This window comes from Meriones unguiculatus, chromosome 6 (genome assembly GCF_030254825.1).
Source record: "Meriones unguiculatus strain TT.TT164.6M chromosome 6, Bangor_MerUng_6.1, whole genome shotgun sequence".
Lineage (NCBI taxonomy): Eukaryota > Metazoa > Chordata > Mammalia > Rodentia > Muridae > Meriones > Meriones unguiculatus.
The window spans coordinates 96,055,463-96,074,278 of NC_083354.1; the positions used below are offsets into that span (position 1 = coordinate 96,055,463).

Here is an 18,816-nt window from a genome sequence, read left to right on the forward strand (position 1 = left end):
GGAGGGGAATGTGTGAAGAAGGGGAAGGGAGGGTAAGATTGCGAGGGGAGGAGGGAGGGGTTTATGGGGGATACAAAGTGAATAAAGTGTAATTAATAAAAAAAAGTCATACATCCTGCTTGTATCTCATTCCTTTTTCCTCAGAGACTTTAAGTTTTTACATAGCCACAAATCATATAAAGTAACTTGGTGTAACTCTGACCCAGCAAGTTATAGACCTTTATTACATGAACTTCAAGTTTCTATAGAAAGAAATTGAAGAAGATATTTGAAGATGGAAAGATGTCCCATGCTCATGGATTGGTAGAGTTATCATAGTAAAAATGGCCATGTATAGATTCAATGCATTTCCCATTAAAATGTCAACACAATTCTTTATAGACCTTGAAAAGAGAATTCTTTTTTTTTTTCAATGCAGTTTATTCAGGAACCTTGAATAATCATCTGACCCTGGTGAAAGCCAGCCCATAGCTTAAATAGCCTCTGGGTAGCCAGCCCCAGCGTGCCACGTGGGCAATGCAGATAGTTCCACATACATGGAAGCAAGCCAGATCCTCAGCCTTAGACAAATGTGGAGTTGTTCGTGACAGAGAGCACTCACCATCGGGAAGGTGGAAGGCGGAAACCAGCTCCATCTTTAAGACGGGGCATTACGCAGCTCTCTATAGTTCCCCCTTTTTGTTTTAGACGCATCAGGCAAGAGTAGAGGTCTGATCTCTGATAGTAGAAATAAATTGGGACTTTGCACTAATGTTCATTTAGGTGTCATCCACCCAAAGAGCATCAGACCCGTCCGATACCTTTTTCTCAGAGGCGGGACCTGGGGCATCAACTCGCATGCAATCAGACATGCTCTTCTCTGGGTCGAAAGCGGCTGACCCTGAGTGCAGTGCTTAGCCTCGCATCCTGAGCATAACATTTTGGCTTTTTATGGTAGCCAACCATGCTTGGGGAGACTGTCCTGCTTCAATGGCTGTAAAGGCCTGAATGGTCATGGCTGCATTACGCTGTTGTGAGACTCTAATCTTGCATATATACCACAGGCAAACCAAGAAGACCAACACCAGAAGGCCTGCTAACGCTCCCATGCCCGCCCATTCCTTCAGATGATTCATGGCTGCAGCAATCCATGATGATAATCCTGTGGCTAGTCCTGCGTCCACTCTGGTAGAATTTACCGTGACGATGGCCACTCTCAGCTGCTCCATCGTAGTATCGAATTCTCCAGTCCAATTACCTAAAATATAGCTAGACAATTGTTTAGACAGATTTGCAGCACAGGGAAAATTCTCATGTTGTATGCTAGTGACTCACATCCAGCATACTTTCATTGACAGCCAAGTTGAGTGATTTGCCATAGGGTATCAATTTGCTCCTAATTCTTAACTTCATATGGAAAAAAGAAAAACCAAGAATATCTGAAACAGTACTGTACAATAAAAGAATTTGTTAGAAGTACAACAAACCAACAGTAGTTAAAATAAACAAATGATATTACATAAAAATGATACAGTTTAATCAGTGGAATTGAATTGAAGAATCAGAAACAATCCCACACTCCAATGGACACTTCGGTTTGACAAAAAACCCAAAAGTATGCAATAAAAAAATGTAAAGTATCTTTAACAAATGGTGCTTTTCTATCTAGATGGCTGCAGGTAGAAGAATGGAAATTGACCCATGTTTATATCACCTTGCACAAAACTCAAATCCAAGTGGATCAAAAATCTCAACATAATCTGAAGGGCAGAGGCTTTCAGAGGCCCTCTGTGGTAGGTTCCTAGGTTGTTTCCTGTTTTCTTCTTCTTCTGATGTCCATCCTCTTTGCCTTTCCAGATGGGGATTGGACGTTTTAGTTAGGGACCTATCTGCATTGCCCCCGTGGCACGCTTGGGTTGGCTACCCAGAGGCTATTTAAGCTGTGGGCTGGCTTTCCCCGGGTTCCGAGGATTGTTCAATGTTCCTGAATAAACTGCATTGAAAAAAAAATCTCAACATAAAACTGTACACACTAAATTTATTAGAAGAGAAACTGAGCTTTAGCCTTAAACCACTCACACATGGAAAAATTCCTGAACAGAATAGAGCTTTGAGTTGTCGTGCCCCTTCAACTACCCCATATATGAACTGATGGAGCCAGATGAAGGGGCCAGTCTTGCAAAACCAAAGCTGCTGGATCTTCCCTGATACAAGGCAACAAAATATCCTATAGGAGCATTGGTGAGGATCAAATGATGAAAGGGTAGCAGAAGCCAGAGGACTCAATCAGGCCAATGACTCATTGCAATTAACATTGGCAAGAAAAAAAAATGTGGAGCAAAAGGGTATACTGGGTTTTATATCTTGACATCTTAAAGCTTCCTCAGCAAGATGCAGTTTTTATTAATAATTAATTATTTACTATTATTTTTGAGGGTGTTTGCAAGGGTAAAGTGTAGGTTTGGAGGGATAGGGAGATGAGGAACTGGGGTGCATGATATAAAATTCACAAAGAATAAGTGAAAAGTTAAACAGAAAGAAAGAAAATGTGAATGCAATAGTAATTTTACAACTGCAGAAATTTTTGAAAGCAATTCACTATAGGGAAAATACAGCAAGTGGAGTGATTCAGTGTAAGGAAGTAAGGAACATGAGTTTATTATTGGAGGACTGCACAAGGATTTTTTTTTTATTACAACAAGAAATGTGTAGGGGAGGAGAGTATGAGAATCTCTAACAGTTATAGTACACAGTTCCATCTATGTGCATGAAATACATGCACAAATGACTAAGACATTGCACAGTGACATATTTGCATAAACCAGTGTAGATCTACATAGGAAGACTGAATGCTGTTAACAAGGTTCATTAAGGGTGGGCTCTTTTTACTATGGGAAACCAATTGGTTACTGAGCTACCATGGGCTACATCCAAGCAGAGGTTCTAGGTTATATCCATGCATGGTCCCTGGTAGTGAGTCAGTCTCAGAAAAGATCCCTGTGCCTGACCAAAAGACCCCCTGACCAAATATCTATATTTGGTCCTTGTGGAGCTCCTATCCTTTCCATGTCATACTAACTCCCCTACTTTCATATGATTCCCTGCACTCCCATAGTAAGGGGAACAAGACTATTTCTGACAGGAACTCAATGGCAGGCTCTTTGACCTCCCCAACCCCAAGGGAGGAGCAGACCTGCTACGCCACAGAGGAGGACTTTGCAGCCAGTCCTGAAAATACCTGATAAAGCAGGGTCAGATGAAAGGGGAGGAGGTCCTCCCCTATCAGTGAACTTGGAAAGGGGCAGGGAGGTATGGAGAGAGGGAGGGTGGAATTGGGAGGGAATAAGGAAGCAGGATACAGCTGGGATACAGAGTTAATACAATGTAACTAATAATAATAAATAAATAAAATTAAAAATAGGATAGGCTCCTACATCTCTGAACTTGCTTGCATTGGAGGAACAGCTTATACATTCTTATTGATAGTAGATTATTGAAAAAAAGAGTGAACAAGGTAATATACATCTGCAAAAATGTTTCAGAGCAATTCATCTCAGGGAATTTTACAGCAAGGGGAGCGGGAATTTAGTATAAGAAAGCAGGAAACATAAGTTTATTATTGGAGCACTGCACAAAGAAATTTTTTATTACTACCCAAAGCAGATGGGGAGCAGAGTACATATTTCTTTAATATTTACAGTACACAACTCCATGAATGTATAGAAAACAGGCATAAGTGATTAAGCATGGCATAGTGGCTTATTTGCAAATAAACAATGAACTTCAACTATAGAGGTAAATAATCCCTTCGAAACACTTAAAAGGTTTCTTCATATATCGCTGGAGTTCTTACAATGGAAGAGTAGAACATATATTCCCATGTAAGTTGGATTTTTTGAAAACATGGTCAGAATGGTAACTTCATTTTCAGTTGCAAAATGCATTTAAAGCAACGCACAACAGGGGAAATTTCATCAAGGGAAGTGGTAATTTACACAAAGGAAGCAGGCCATACACGTTTATTTTAGTAGCAGTTAATAAGGATATTGTACTAGAGTTATGGTTAAAATTAAATCAATCCCACTGAAATCAGGGACAAGGCTGAAAACTTTCTCCATATCTATTCAACATAATAGTTGAAGTCCTAGGTAAAGCAATAAGACAACTAAAGGAGATCAAGGGGATACAAATTGGAAAGGAAAAGGTCAAAGTGTCACTATTCACAGATGATATGATAGTCTACATGAGCAACCCCAAAAATTCAACAAGAGAACTCTTTCAGCTGATAAAAACTTAAAGCAAAATGGTAGGATACAAAACTCAAAAAAATCAGAAGCCCTCCTGTATACCAAAGACAAAATGGCTGAGAAAGAAATGGGAAACAACACCATTCACAATAGCCACTAATAATATAAAATACCTTGGGGTGACTCTAACCAAGCAAGTGAAAGACCTGTTTGAAAAAAAACTTTAAGTCTCTGAAGAATGAAATTGAAGAAGATATCAGAAATTGGAAAGATCTCTGGTGCTCATGGATTGGTAGGATTAACATTGTGAAAATGGCCATCCTGTCAAAAGCAATTTACAGATTCAACACAATTTCCATCAAAATACCAACTCAGTTCTTTACAGACCTTGAAAGAAAGATTCTCAGCTTCATATGGAGAAACAAAAAACTCAGAATCTCCAAAACAATCCTATACAACAACAGAACATCTGGAGGTATCTCCATCCCCGATCTCAAGCAGTAATACAGAGCAATAGTAATGAAAACTGCATGGTATTGGCATAGAAACAGAAAGGAGGATCAATGGAACCAAATAGAAGACCTAGAAATAAACCCACACACCTATGAATACTTGATTTTTGACAAAGAATCCAAAATTATTCAATGGAAAAAAGACAGCATCTTCAACAAATGGTGCTGGTCTAACTGGCTGTCTACATGCAGAAAAATGAAAAGAGATCCATATTTATCACCCTGTACAAAACTAAAGTCCAAGTGGATCAAAGACCTCAACATAAAACCAGATACTCTAAATTGGTTAGAAGAAAAAGTAGGGAACAGCCTAGAACTCATTGGCACAGGAGACAACTTCCTGAACAGAACACCAACAGGACAGACTCTAAGAGCAACAATCAATCAATGTGACTTCATGGAACTTAAAATCTTTTGTAAAGCAAAAGACACTGTTGTCAAACAAAACGAAGGCCTACAGACTGGGAAAGGATTTTAACCAACCCTACATCTGACAGAGGGTTAATATCCAGTATATAGAAAGAACTCAAGAAGTTAACAGCAAAAAATCAAGTAATCTAATTAAAAAATGGGGCACAGAGTTAAACAGAGAACTCTCTGTAAAGGAATATCGAATGGCAGAGAAACACTTAAAGAAATGCTCAACATCCTTAGCCATCAGGGAGATGCAAATCAAAACGACCCTGAAATTTCAACTTACACCCATCAGAATGGCTGAGATCCAAAACTCAAGTGACAACACATGCTGGAGAGGATGTGGAGAAAGGGGAACCCTCCTACATTGCTGATGGGAATGCAAACTTGTACAATCACTTTGGAAATAAATCTGGTGATTTGTCAGACAAATAGGAATAGTGATTCCTCAAGATCCAGCTATACCATTTCTAGGCATATATCCAAAACATGCTCAAATACACAACAAGGACATTTGCTCAACCATGTATATAGCAGCTTTATTCATATTAGTAAGAACCTGGAAATAACCCAGATGTCCCTCAGTTGAGGACTGGTTACAGAAATTGTGGTACTTTTACACAATGGAATACTACTCAGCAATCAAAGACAAGGAAATCAAGAAATTTGCAGGCAAATGTTGCGACCTAGAATTGATCATCCTGAGTGAAGTATCCCAAAAGCAGAAAGACATACATGGTATATACTCAGTTATATAGACCTATAAGATAGGATAAAGATGCTGAAATCTATACACCTAAAGAAGATAAGACAAGAAAGAGGACTCAGGGTAAGATGACCAATTCTCACTTAGAAAGACAAATGGGATGGACATTGGATTTAGAAGAAAACAAGTAACAGGACAGGAGCCTACAGCAGAGGGCCTCTGAAAGACTCTACCTAGCAGTGTATCAAAGCAGATATTAAGACTCAGCCAAACCTTTGACAGATTACAGGGACTCATATGAAAGAAGGGGGAGTCAGTAAGACCTGGAGAGTACAGGAGCGCCACAAGGATCAAATATATCAGGGTGCTGTGGTCTTTCATGAGACTGTTTGTCCAACCAAGGACCATGTATGGATATAACATAGAACCCCTGCTCAGATATATCCCATGGTAGCTCAGTGTCCAAATGGTGTTCTCCAATAAGGGAAACAGGGACTCTTTCTGATATGAACTCAACAGCGAACTCTTCAACCCCTCCCCACCAAGAGAAGAGCAGCCTTTCTAGGGCACAGAAGAGGACATTGCAGCCAGGCCTGAAGAGACTTGATAAGCTAGGGTCAGATGGAAGGGGAGGAGGTCCTCCCCTATTAGTGGACTTGGAAAGGGCAGGAAGAAATCGAGGGACGGAGGGTGGGTGGGATTGGGAGGGAAGGAGAGAGGGGCGTATGGCTGGGATACAAAGCAAATAACCTGTGATCAATATAGAAAATAAATAAATTTTAAAAAAGGGAAATAAAATAAATACCAAAAAATGAGAACTATAAATGAATGGTGGAGAAGCATATGAGTATCTGAAATATTCATAGCACACTCAACTCCAAGCAACACACACAACATGCACACACACTACTAAAATATTGCAAAGTGATCTGTCCAGATGAATGTTCTTCAATCATAGCAAAAACACAATCTCTTTTTATATTTACAAATGTTTTCTCTCATGCATCTCTGAAGCTGCTTGAATTGGAAGACTAGATGTCACTTTTATATGTAATGTAAGTTTCTGCAAAATGGGGTCAAATCAGAAGTACTTCCAGAAGAGCAACACCCACTCTGTTATAATAGAGCCCTTTACAAGGAGCAGTTCACAGGACGTATTAATTAGTTACAAAAAAGCAGAGCTTATGGAGTTAAGATTCACCACTGCATAAGGATGCTAGAATTAAGATTAGTGTAAATTTCATCATTTCCTTGTTTTTGATTGCTGAGTAGTATTCCATTGTGTAAAAGAACCACAATTTCTGTATTCATTCCTCAACTGAGAGACATCTGGGTTGTTTCCAAGTTCTGGTTATTACAAATAAAGCTGCTATAAACGTGGTTGAGCAAGTATCCTTGATGTGTACTTGAGCATCTTTTGAATATAAGCCTAGGAGTGGTAGAGCTGGATCTTGAGGAAGCACTATTCCTAATTGGCTGAGAAAGCACCAAACATGAAATTTACAGGCAAATGGTGGGACCTAGAAAGGATCATTCTTAGTGAAATATCCCAAAAGGAGAAAGACACACATGGTATATAGACCTATAAGAAAGGATAAACATACTGAAATCTATACACCTAAAGAAGATAAACAAGAAAGAGGACTCAGGGTAAGATGATCAATCCTCACTTAGAAAGACAAATGGGATGGACATTGAATGTAAGAGAAAAAAAGTAACAGGACAGGAGCCTACAGCAGAGGGCCTCTGAAAGACTCTACCTAGCACTTTATCAAACCAGATATTAAGACTCATAACCAAACCTTCAGCAGAGTGCAGAGAATCATATGAAAGAAGGGGGAGTTAATATGACCTGGATGGACAGGAGCTCCACAAGGATCAAATATATCTAGGCACAGGGATCTTTTATGAGACTGTTTCTCCAGCCAAGGCCCATGTATGGATATAACCTAGAACCTCTGCTCAGATGTAAACTGTGGTAGCTCAGTATCCAAGCAGGTACCCTAGTAAGGGGAACAGGGACTATTTCTGACAGGAACTCAATGGCGGACTCTTTGACCTCCCACCCCCCAAGGGAGGAGCAGCCCTGATAGACAGAAGAGGACTTTGCAGCCAGTCCTGAAGATGCGTGATAAACCAGGAAGGGGAGGAGGTCCTCCCCTATCAGTGGACTTAGAAAGGGGCAGGGAGGAGATGAGGGAAGGAGGGTGGAATTGGAAGGGAATGAGGTAGCTGGATACAGCTGGGATACAAAGTTAATAAACTGTAACTTTTATTTAAAATACTTTTATTAAGAAAATTTAAAAAAGATTAGCGTAATGGTTGTGGTTTACCCAAGAGAGAAGTATACAAGAACATTATAAATATCTGATATATTAGCATCACAGAGACCCTTTTGGAAAAAGTCTCAGGAAAAATTACCACAAGGGGAGTAGTGATTTAGTATAATAAAATGGGGAACATGAATTTCTTATTGGAGCACTTTACAAGAATATTTTATTTTACAATAAGAAATAGGTAGGGGAGCAGAGTACAAGTATCTTTAATATTTATAGTCCAAATTATCATCTATATATAGAAAACACAAGCAAAAATGACTAAAGCCTTGCATAGTAGTTTATTTGCAAACAAAACAAAACAAAAACTAATGAACTTCTACTCTAGAGAAAATACTGCCATTTACAATGGCTGAAAGTTCTGTTCATAGATCTCTGGAGTTGCTTCCATTAGAAGAACAGAGGATGTATACCAATGTGATGTGGACATGCTAGATAGCATAAGTGAAAGAGTCTCAGAACATAAAACATGGTCAGCAACACAGCTCAGCTGGTAGAGTGTTCAGTGGGCATGCCCGAGTCCTTTGGTTAATCCTCGAATCCTCATAAAGTGGGCAATAGAGGCACACCTGTTCTGCCAGCACTCAGAAAGTTGATAGAGGAACATTAGAAGTTTAAGATCACAGTTTAAGATACAAAGTTCAATTCTAGCCTACATTACAAAACACCAATTTTTTTTAAGCCAATACAGATAAGGAAACAACAACACAAGGAGAGATTAGGGAGGAGTGGAAGGAGAAAAATAAAGTCATTTTGTCTCCACTGTTTTTCCTCTATTCTGTGTTTCCTCCTATCAGCTGCTTTTATGTTCTATTAGAGTCTTCAAAGTAAGATGAGAGCAAGAGTATTTTTAATCCATCAGCTCTGAACCTGACATCAAAAGAGGCCAAATTTACAAATGTCACCAGAGTGGTGTGCTCTGAAGAAGGCTGCACCCTCATCACTGATTTTGCCCTTGAAAAGGCCCCGGGGTACATGTTCCAGGTGCATTAAATGATCGCAGTGATAATAACAGCCATTTTTCCTAAAATTATTAACATTAAAGTATCTCTGGGTTCATCATGGATACACCAAAACTACAATACAACTATTTGATTGACTGTAAATCAAAAGCAAGTAATTTTTAGATAAATATATTTTGTCAACAGAGCCTCATTGTTCAGTGCGGATGTTTTTATCTGAGCAACTTAAAGACTTCCAAACACAGGGCAGTCACCTCAGTCAGGCCATTCATTTTCTTCTTCAGTGTATTCTCTACTTGCTTTTACCCACAGAGAATATGCAAGTGCACATTGTCAAAAGCCAGGGGATTAACTGAAATGAAGGATACAATCTGGACAACATCAGTAGTTAGGAACTATGATGAACTGGACAGAGTTTGCTCAAATGACATCATTTGTTCCATCTTTCTCCCATAAGTTAAAATGCTGGATGCTGAAGTGCTTTCTCAAGAATGGAATAAAGGCTAGGCTTGCCAGAAGACCAGGTAGGCAAGCTAACTGTAGAGCCCCTACTTTCTAAGTTTCCTTGGGCAAGGAGTCACCCCCTCTCCCTACCACAGGCCAGGTCTTACAGAAGAACAGGTAACCCAGGGCCCTATTCTCAGGTCTTCCTCTCCTTCTCAACACCATATACCAGGCCCCAACTTGGGAGGACATTCCCTGCTGAACCAGAGACCACATAAGCCACCAGAACTCCAGGAAGACCTCCTGCTGATAAATCTGCTCCAACTTTTCAATGTCTCCTTTTCTGAGCTCTGTCTCCAACAGTCTCTCCCAATCTCTTAACCATTTATCAGCCTCCAACTCAGGCAGAAATTTCCTGCTGGATCATAGAACACACAGGCCACCAGAACTCCCACCCCAACTCAGGTGGAAAGTGCTTGCTCAACCAAAGGCCTCCTGGGCCAGAAGAATGAAGAGGAAGCAGAAAATAAGGAACAAAACACTCACTCAACAAAGACTAAATCAAGAAATTGTCCCATAGTCACCACAAACCCGGATGCCTAAATGCCAGGGCAAGAATACAGTCATCAACAGCCAGGACAATATGGCACCACCACAGCTCAGCTACCCTAATACAGCAAGCCCTGGCTATCCTCACATTTCTGAAGCACAAGAAAAAGACTTTAAAGATAACTTTGTGAAGGTGATACAGGTTTTTAAGGATGAAGTTTCTTAGACTTATATTTTCTATGGCCAATGTATCCATTTTTTTCTATTGTATCTTTAATGACTGAGATTCTGTCTTTCATATCTACTATTCTGTTGGAGAAGCTTGTGTCTTTCATTTTCATATTTCATTCAGTTTGGAATTCTTTATTGACTCTATATCCACACCCTTGTCTTGAAGAGTTTTATTCACTTCCTTCCACTTGTTGTGTTTTCATATATTTCTTTATGAGATCTATTCATTTCCTCTTTATGAGATCTATTCATTTCCTCTTTATGGACCGGTCTCTCATGTTTATAGGCTTTGAAAGGCCCTCTTATTTGCTATTAAGCTATTATTGAATATTCAGTTCCTGAAGAAATAAGGATACCTGGCTCTAGTGGATAAATATTGCCCTGACTGTCACTGATTGTGTGTTTATGCTGACCTCTAGGCATCTGGGATTGGGAAGATTGTGAATCTGGGGGCTTATATCTGATGTTGTCTTGGCTGGGTGGGTGTTTTGTGCCTGGAATTTTGTTTTCTCTCTGATTGTTAGGAGAGTGCTCTGGCTATGTGCATCCTGTAGAACAATCTTCAGATATCCTTCTGGGTGTGGGCACTGAGAAGAGCTTCAGGTCAAATATGTGTCTGGCCATTGAGACCTGAGACTTAGGAATAGGAAAGAGGCTTGTGGAGTTTTAGGAGCTTCATGAGAGGGAGAAAAATAAGGTGCTCCTCCACAGTCTGCTTAGTTAGTCTCCTGAGTATTGAGACAGAGAAAGGGGAGAGGCCACAGCAGCTTTATTATACACCTGGGGATGAGACCTGGATATTGGACTTGGAGGGAGAATTGAAGATCTGTAGTTAGCTTAACTGCTTCCTGGCAATAAAGGCTTGTGGGTTATCAGGGAGTGCCTGGTGGAGGTGGGGGTTGGCATAAAGCAAGTATTTGAGAGGGAGGTTAGAAGAAGATCTGTGGGATCCACTGGAGATGGGGGCAGGGAGAGAGGCAAGGCTGCTGGAGGTGTTCTACTGCAGGGCTGGGGATGAGATGGTGTGTTTGTTTGGAGGAGCAGAAGGAGAGGCGAAAATCTGGAGTTAGCCAACCTTATACCCTGCTCTAAATCCATATTCGAGTTTTCCTTGAGTATCATTTTTTTCTTTATTAATTACACTTTATTCACTTTGTATCCCCCCTGTAGTTCCCACCCTCCTCCAGTCCCAATCCCTCCCTTCCTCCACCCTCTGCATGCATGCCCCTCCCCAAGTCCACTGATAGGGGAGGTCTTCTTTTCCTTTCTTCTGATCCTAGTTAATTAGGTCTCATCAGGAGTGGCTGCAGTGTCTTCTTCTGTGGCCTGGTAATGCTGCTTCCCCCTCAGGGTGTGGGTATTTAAAGAGCTGGCCAATCAGTTCATGTCAGAGACAGTCCCTGTTCCTATTACAATGGAACCCACTTGGATACTGAACTGCCATGGCCTACATCTGTGCAGGGGTCTTAGGTTATCTCCATGCATAGTCCTTGTTTGGAGTATCAGTCTCAGGAAAGACCCCTGTGCTCAGATTGTTTGGTTCTGTTGCTCTAACAAAACCAAAAAATTTGAGTATCTCTTTTAAACTCCCAGTGTACCTTGAAAAAAATTCTACACTACTATGTCTTCAATTGACTAAAATGAGATGCATTTGCAGTCTGTAAATAACAACATATATAAAACATGTCTAGTAACTGAGTGGACAGCATCCTACTAGTCATACTCAAAAAGCAATTATTCATAAAATAGGCAGGGTGTTTGGTTTGGTTTGTTTTTTGTTTTCTTCATAGGCAGTAGCTGTCAAATTTGCTATGGTTAGTCTTTCAACATTTTGCCTCCCCTTCCTCTTTTCTCTTCCTATTCTTTGTCCTCTTCCTGTTCTCCTCCTCTTTCTACTTCTCTTTTTTTCCTTCCTTCTTTTGGAGACTAGGTCTCACTATGTGGGTCAGAATACCTTGAGCTTCTGGACTCAGGTGAGTCTCCTGTATCAGCTTCCAAAAGTTGGGACCACAGTGATTACCCCCCTGGCTGGCTTCTGATGGTTAAATTTACAAGTCCATTTGGGTAGGTCACAATGTTTTAGATATTTTTGAAAATAACCTGAATATTTTTCTAAAGATTTTTATTTTTGTTCTATGTGAATGAGTTTATCTTAAATAGGTGGAATTTCAGCAAACCAGTTCCACTGTGTGGTATGGTGGGCCTGGTTGTAATAGTGATTTACTTAGCCGCAATTGAACAAAGAAAGGTTTCCTACTAGATCTCCCTGAGTAGGGAATTTTTCCTGGATCTATAGCCAGGTCCTACTAGCTGGCATATCCAACCTCCAAAATCCAGTGAATCCTTTTATTTTCTAAAGAAATCTCAAAGTGAATAAATTGTAATGAATTAAAATAAATTAATTGAATTAGAAATTAAAAAAGAGAACTCTTCCCTTTCCTTTATATAAATGTTTGGAAAAAAAAGTGAGTAATTTATGTAAGGAACAAAGAAACATAAAGAAAATTAAAGTATCTCAACAAGGCAGTTATTTTGCAAAAATGCTGCACCAGAACTCAAACTGTGCTGTAACACACAGAGGTGAAGATGGCTTTTGTCTTTTAGTTCCGATGCAGATGGTCAGTGCATCCCATCGGATTGGTGGGAGTTCTTCTTCAAAATCTAAATCATTTGACTCTTTGCACAAACAAAAGGGAAGCAGAGGGTTCAGTCCATATGGCTTCTTCACAAGCTGAGTTCTCTTGTGAAGAAAAAAAACTGACACGAATTGTTTCTCTGGTAACACTCAATAATGTGCCTGGCTTTTCCAATTAAAAAAAAATTCCTGTGCTTTACAGAAGCTTTTCAGTTTCATGAGGTCCCATTTATTGATTGTTGCTCTTAGAGACTGTGCTGTTGGTGTTCTGTTCAGGAAGTTGTCTCTTGTGCCAATGAGTTCAAGACTCTTCCCCACTTTTTCTTCTAACAGGTTTAGTGTGTCTGGTTTTATGTTGAGGTCTTTGATCCACTTGGACTTTAGTTTTGTGCAGGGTGATAATTATGGGTCTATTTGCATTTTCTACATGGAGACATCCAGTTAGAGCAGCACCATTTGTTGAAGATGCTGTCTTTTTTTCCATTGTATAGTTTTGGCATCTTTGTCAAAATCAGGTGTCCATAAGTGTGTGGGTTTATTTCTGGATCTCCTATCCAATTCCATAGAATCACCTGCCATAGAAGAAGACAATACAGCCACTCCTGATGAGACCTGATAGACTAGCATCAGAGGGAAGGGGAGGAGGACCTCCCTTAACAGATAGTAGACAGGGAGAGGGACATGGGTGGGGAAGAGGGAGAGGGTAAGATTGGGAGGGGAGGAGGGTGGGAATTACAGGGGAGACACAAAGTTAATGAACTGTAATTAATAAAAATAAAAATATTGTTTTGAAAATCCTGCAAAAAAACAGATGGAAAATTTGTGAATGTTTTGAAGATTTTCAGGCACATTAATTGGGTTAAGAAATTGTGTAAAAAAAAAAAGTTCAACATGAACAACTTTGCATGGGATTGTAGAGTTTTCTTTGAAAAGAATTACTTTTTAACTGACTTACCAAGAGTTAATTGAAAATCTTAATTAGAAGGTTTTCTGTGACTCTCTTGTCTTGAGACATGGGCTGGGAAAAGGTCAAATTTGCGAGGCATTGGCATCAATGTATACCACTAGGAAAGATACTGATGATGACTTAAGATACAAGGCATTGAGTCTGTAGATAGCTTTTGGCAGGATGGCCAAATAAATTTCAATTCTGACTTTGTATATTGTATAATATTATGACATTGAACAAAAGCTCATGGCCAGTTCCTAATGTGACTCAAACAAGTTTTCTGAATTCTGCATTTCTACATTTCTGATAGTTTCATTTACTTTTAGCACAACACTGTCATATTCAGCTAGAAGAATTTCGCTGTAGCCTCTTCAGACTTTTCTAGGCATCTGTGCCCTTCCAACCAATAAGGGTAAAGTGATATCTCAAAGTACTCATTGGCTTCATGCTTCCTTTAACACTCTGTTGGCATGACTTAGGACATAGAAATGCAAACATCATGGGGCTTAGTCAACAAGTGATGAAAATAATAATATCCAAATCAATTGAAAGTAAGTAGGAATTTCATTATCCATTGACAGGGTCTTTCATAACCTGTTGACAAGTATGTAGTCCTGGCTGGCCTGTTGCTAAGAGAGAATTACCTGTCTCTGTTTCTGAAGGCTGAAACTGCATGTGTACCTCCATCCCTGGCTTGTATTTCTTTCTTATTCAGCCCTGATTCACCTGCCTAGGGCAGCATTGTTCACAGTGAACTAGATCCTCCTTATTTAGCAATGGAAAAAAATGCCCCACAGATGTGCCCATGGGCCATAATGAAGCAGCAAATTGCTCAACTGTGGTTCTTGTTTTTGATGTTCAGTTCATACTCAAGATTAGCTTTCATACCAACAGAAATAACACAGTAAAGTCTTCTTCAGTCTAAATGAGAGTGGATAAAATTGGGTCTTGAAGGTTTAGCTCTCTTCTCTTTTTCCTAGGCACACATCTGAGGTTGGTGAGGGCATTTATCCTCCACCCCTAGTTCCTAGCTGCACACAGCAAGAAATGGAATATCTTCTCTCTATCCAGAACAGACTCTGCCACCATTGTGTCTGTGTTGTCCCTATTTCAAGAAGCAGTCTTTTCTATTTCCTTGTCATTATACTGATAAACACCCTTATGTTTCATTAAACCTATACTTAACTAAAATGTTCCCACTGATCTTCCAAAGAAGTGAAGATAACATGATTGAATATCCTGGCTAAAGCATCATAAATTATCAAAGGCTTATTGGGTTCACAACTCCAAATTAAAGTTTATTGCAGCAACTTCAAGGTTGAAAGATCTTGAAGCAGGGAGTCACATTACATCCACAGACAGCACCTGAGAGCAGTGAAGTAGTGCATGCATGCTAGTACTCAGGTGACCCTGTCTATTTTACAGTTCAAGATCCTCTGCTCAGGACATTGTTCTGCCCAAAAATAAGATGAGTTTTCCCAGTTCAACTAACTATAAGACAATCCCTCACAGATAGGCTCAGAGACATTCTAAACCCCAGCAATCTCTCACAGATATTCCTGGTGGCCTGCTTCTCTCTTCCAAGCTAACAATTAATTCTAATTCTAACATATTTTACTGTGTTTGTGTAAATAGAAAGACTCCTAAGTGTCACTTGCACTACATGTACCAGGGTATCAGTAAGAATATCTAAGGGATAATTTCAAGATGAACATAAATTCTTTTTTTAATCATAAATTATGAAGAACAAATCTTTGCTTGCAGCTACATACCATACTGCGTATCTATTTCAAAATAACCAGTGTGGTTCCTGTTTCCCCACAACACTGGCATGTCTGTTATGCACAGTACCTCTTTCCCTGCAGATCAGAAGCTGAGATCTCCTGAGCACACACACTGGCAGAGCAGGCTCCTTGACCCTGACCATGCTTCCCATGGACTCCTGGCCACACTCTCCTCACAGTGTCCTGCTGCTGACCCTGCTGCTGGGACTTACAGGTGAGCATGTCCCAGGAATAGCATCATCTTCCTGAGTCTGGGCGACCCCTGCCTTAGAAACTAAAGGACTCCAGTTGGCCACTTGAGCTGTCCCAGGAAAGAAGGTCATAATATTGTCTCAGGTCCTAGAGCCAGAGCTCTGAGCATTGCTCTGCATGTCCATAAGTTTTAACAGTGGCATAGAAGCATCCTGTGAGATAATGCTTAAAAATGTTAGTTTCTAATATTTAAGCTGAAGAAAATATTTTCAGCAGAATCCTAATTAAATCACTCTATCACTTGGGCCCATCAAAGCCACAAAATCACTTCCAATGCATCTGCTAGAACCATGAGCTATGAGCTCAGGACTCTCTGCTCACTTCCTGAGATATTGAAGCTGACATGCAGAGCAGTGGCATGGCTCTAGGTGAAGTGTGTCTGGTAGTGCTCAGCCACCATTTCTTCTAAGTTAGGTTCTTTATCATCTGACTTCTCTTTCCTTTATTATATGATCTCAGTATTCTTGTTTCATGCTCCCTTCTTAGAGGCTGCTGCTAGGGTTGCCATGAAGTCTGGAGACCAGAGTGAAGGTGTCCATTGAGCTGATTTCTTCCAAGATGCTTCTCCTTTAAATTGCAGTCTCACTTTGTCTTCCTGCATGATCTCACCTCAGCCTGTATTAGTGAATTTTCTCCACTTCCTGAACTAAAAAGAGTCACACTGGATTAAGATCCACCCAAATATCCCACCATGCTGGGTGGGGTGGGAGAATTCTAGGAAAGTTGTGGTAGTGTATCAAGGAATAGGAAAAAATATTTTGATCTCTTTTGTTATTGAGACAAGATCTCAATATGTAGCCTTGACTCTTCTGGCACACTCTACTTAGACCAGACTTGCCTTGAACTCATTGAGATTGGCTGGCCTCTTGCCTCTTGCATGCTAGGATTGATTGTGGGCTGCACCATTACATGTATATAGGAGAAATTATTCCATTTATCCCTTTACTATAGTGTAAGAGTGTCCTTTGCCTGATGCACCAGTGGAGGACCATGAATGGAGAGGACCTAGACTCTCTACTGGCTGATTGGCAGCTCAGTCTCCATGTGGATCTCTGAATGAGGGGATCAGGGGCTGACTCTATCATGAACTCAGTTGACTGCTGTCTGACCACTGGTGCCTCTCATGATGGAGTTTGCCAGGCCACAGAGGAAGAGGATTCAGGCAGTCCTGAAGAGATATGATAATCTGTGGGATGATGGCAATGGTGGAGGCCTCCTCCTTTCAGTGGACTAGGGGAAGGGGAAAGGAGAAAGAGGGAGGAAGGGTGGGACTAGGTGAATTGAGTGAGAGGTCTTCAGTCAGGGTATATAATGAATAAATTGTGAAGAAAAAATAAAAATAAAAATTATAAAAATGTGTGCCCTTTGCCTGAGTGATTGACCCTGTTGTCCTCATCAAGGTCATAGCTTTTGTCATCTTAATCATCAACTTTTCTTTAATGGGCTTTTATTGATACTCTAACACCACTCTGAAAAGGTAACCTAAAATCATTTTGGAAACAAAATCATGGATCACAGCCTCCAAACACTTTTCATGTATCTGGCCTTTAGCAAGAACAAGGCTACAAACAAGCCAGAGGACAATTTTGGCTTCTACAGAAAGATAGAAACTCTTTGAGGTCTGTTTACACTAAATCCTATTCAGTTTCTACCTCTTATTCTTTTTTTTTCCAGACAGGTTCCACTGTGCAGCATTATCTGTCCCAGGACTTCCTGTATATACCAGGTTGGCCTCAAATTTACAGAGATACACTGGCCTCTGATTCTCTAGTGCTGAGATTAAAGCTGTGCACCACCATGCTAGGCTCTACTTCTTATGCTTTTCACAGATAATTATAAAATGTGTGAAAAACAATGTGAGCCCCTCTTCTCTGTATGAAATTCCTATTTTGAATGCATTTGCCTATTTTTAATCTATTCTCTTGGAGTTGACCATCACTGCTCACTTTAGTTCATGTTCTCTGGTGATATTCTGGCTCATAAACTACCAACCTATTGATGTTCTCTGTTGAGCTGTGCCTAATTTAGGAATAAAAATTATTCTCATTTCTATTTTTCTCAAAGTTCCTCCACAAAAATAAATAAGGAAATACTCTTTAATTATTGAGATGAGTACATAGCCTTTTCTGTCTTCTTTATTGTTGTCAACCCTAATGCTCATGGTGTAAATGTTGTGTGAGTTCAGTGAATATGGCTATTTTGCTTTCTCTTCTTCCTGGATCTCGATTTCTCTCTGTTTCTCATGCAGATTTAAAGAAGACTTTAAAATGTGTATCACCACACTTGAGAGGGTAAATGTACAAAATTTGGTTCTGAAAAGAGGAGAAAGCACTGATCTGTAGTGCTTTTGACATTCCATCACGTGAACACTATTCTCAGGGTCAGTGTCAATTAGCCAACCTTTAAAACTCCAACTGCCCTGCCATGACAGTTTATCAGAGTGATCCAACCAGTGCCTACACATCACTGCAATGTATGTATGGTCTGAGCATGGCTTAACTCCCCTGCCTTTCTGCACTTGCCACAGCATCTCCCAAGAACTCTCTCTACAGCTTCTACTTGCTCCTATTTTAGCTACCAGAATGTGTTGAGAAACTAAGTTAAATAGATTGACCTCTCTGTTTCTTCTGAACACATCTTTCTTAAAAATTATTTACTTTACATCCTGGTTGTATCTCATCCCTCTTTCTTCAGAGTCTTGAAGATTTTACATACCCACAAATCATATAAAGTATTTTGGTATAACTCTGACACAACAAGTTAAAGACCTGTATGACAAGAACTTCAAGTTTCTAAGGAAAGAAATTGAAGAAGAT

General features: G+C 40.0%; 1 long non-coding RNA gene across 1 annotated transcript; it reads left to right on the forward strand.

The window, feature by feature from the left end:
- The first annotated feature begins 12,304 nt into the window (after positions 1 to 12,304).
- Positions 12,305 to 18,065, forward strand: LOC110558024 (uncharacterized). Its single transcript, XR_002476990.2, has 3 exons — positions 12,305 to 12,353; positions 15,830 to 15,962; positions 17,675 to 18,065. It is a non-coding gene; the product is annotated as an uncharacterized LOC110558024 (long non-coding RNA).
- The last annotated feature ends 751 nt before the right edge of the window (positions 18,066 to 18,816 follow it).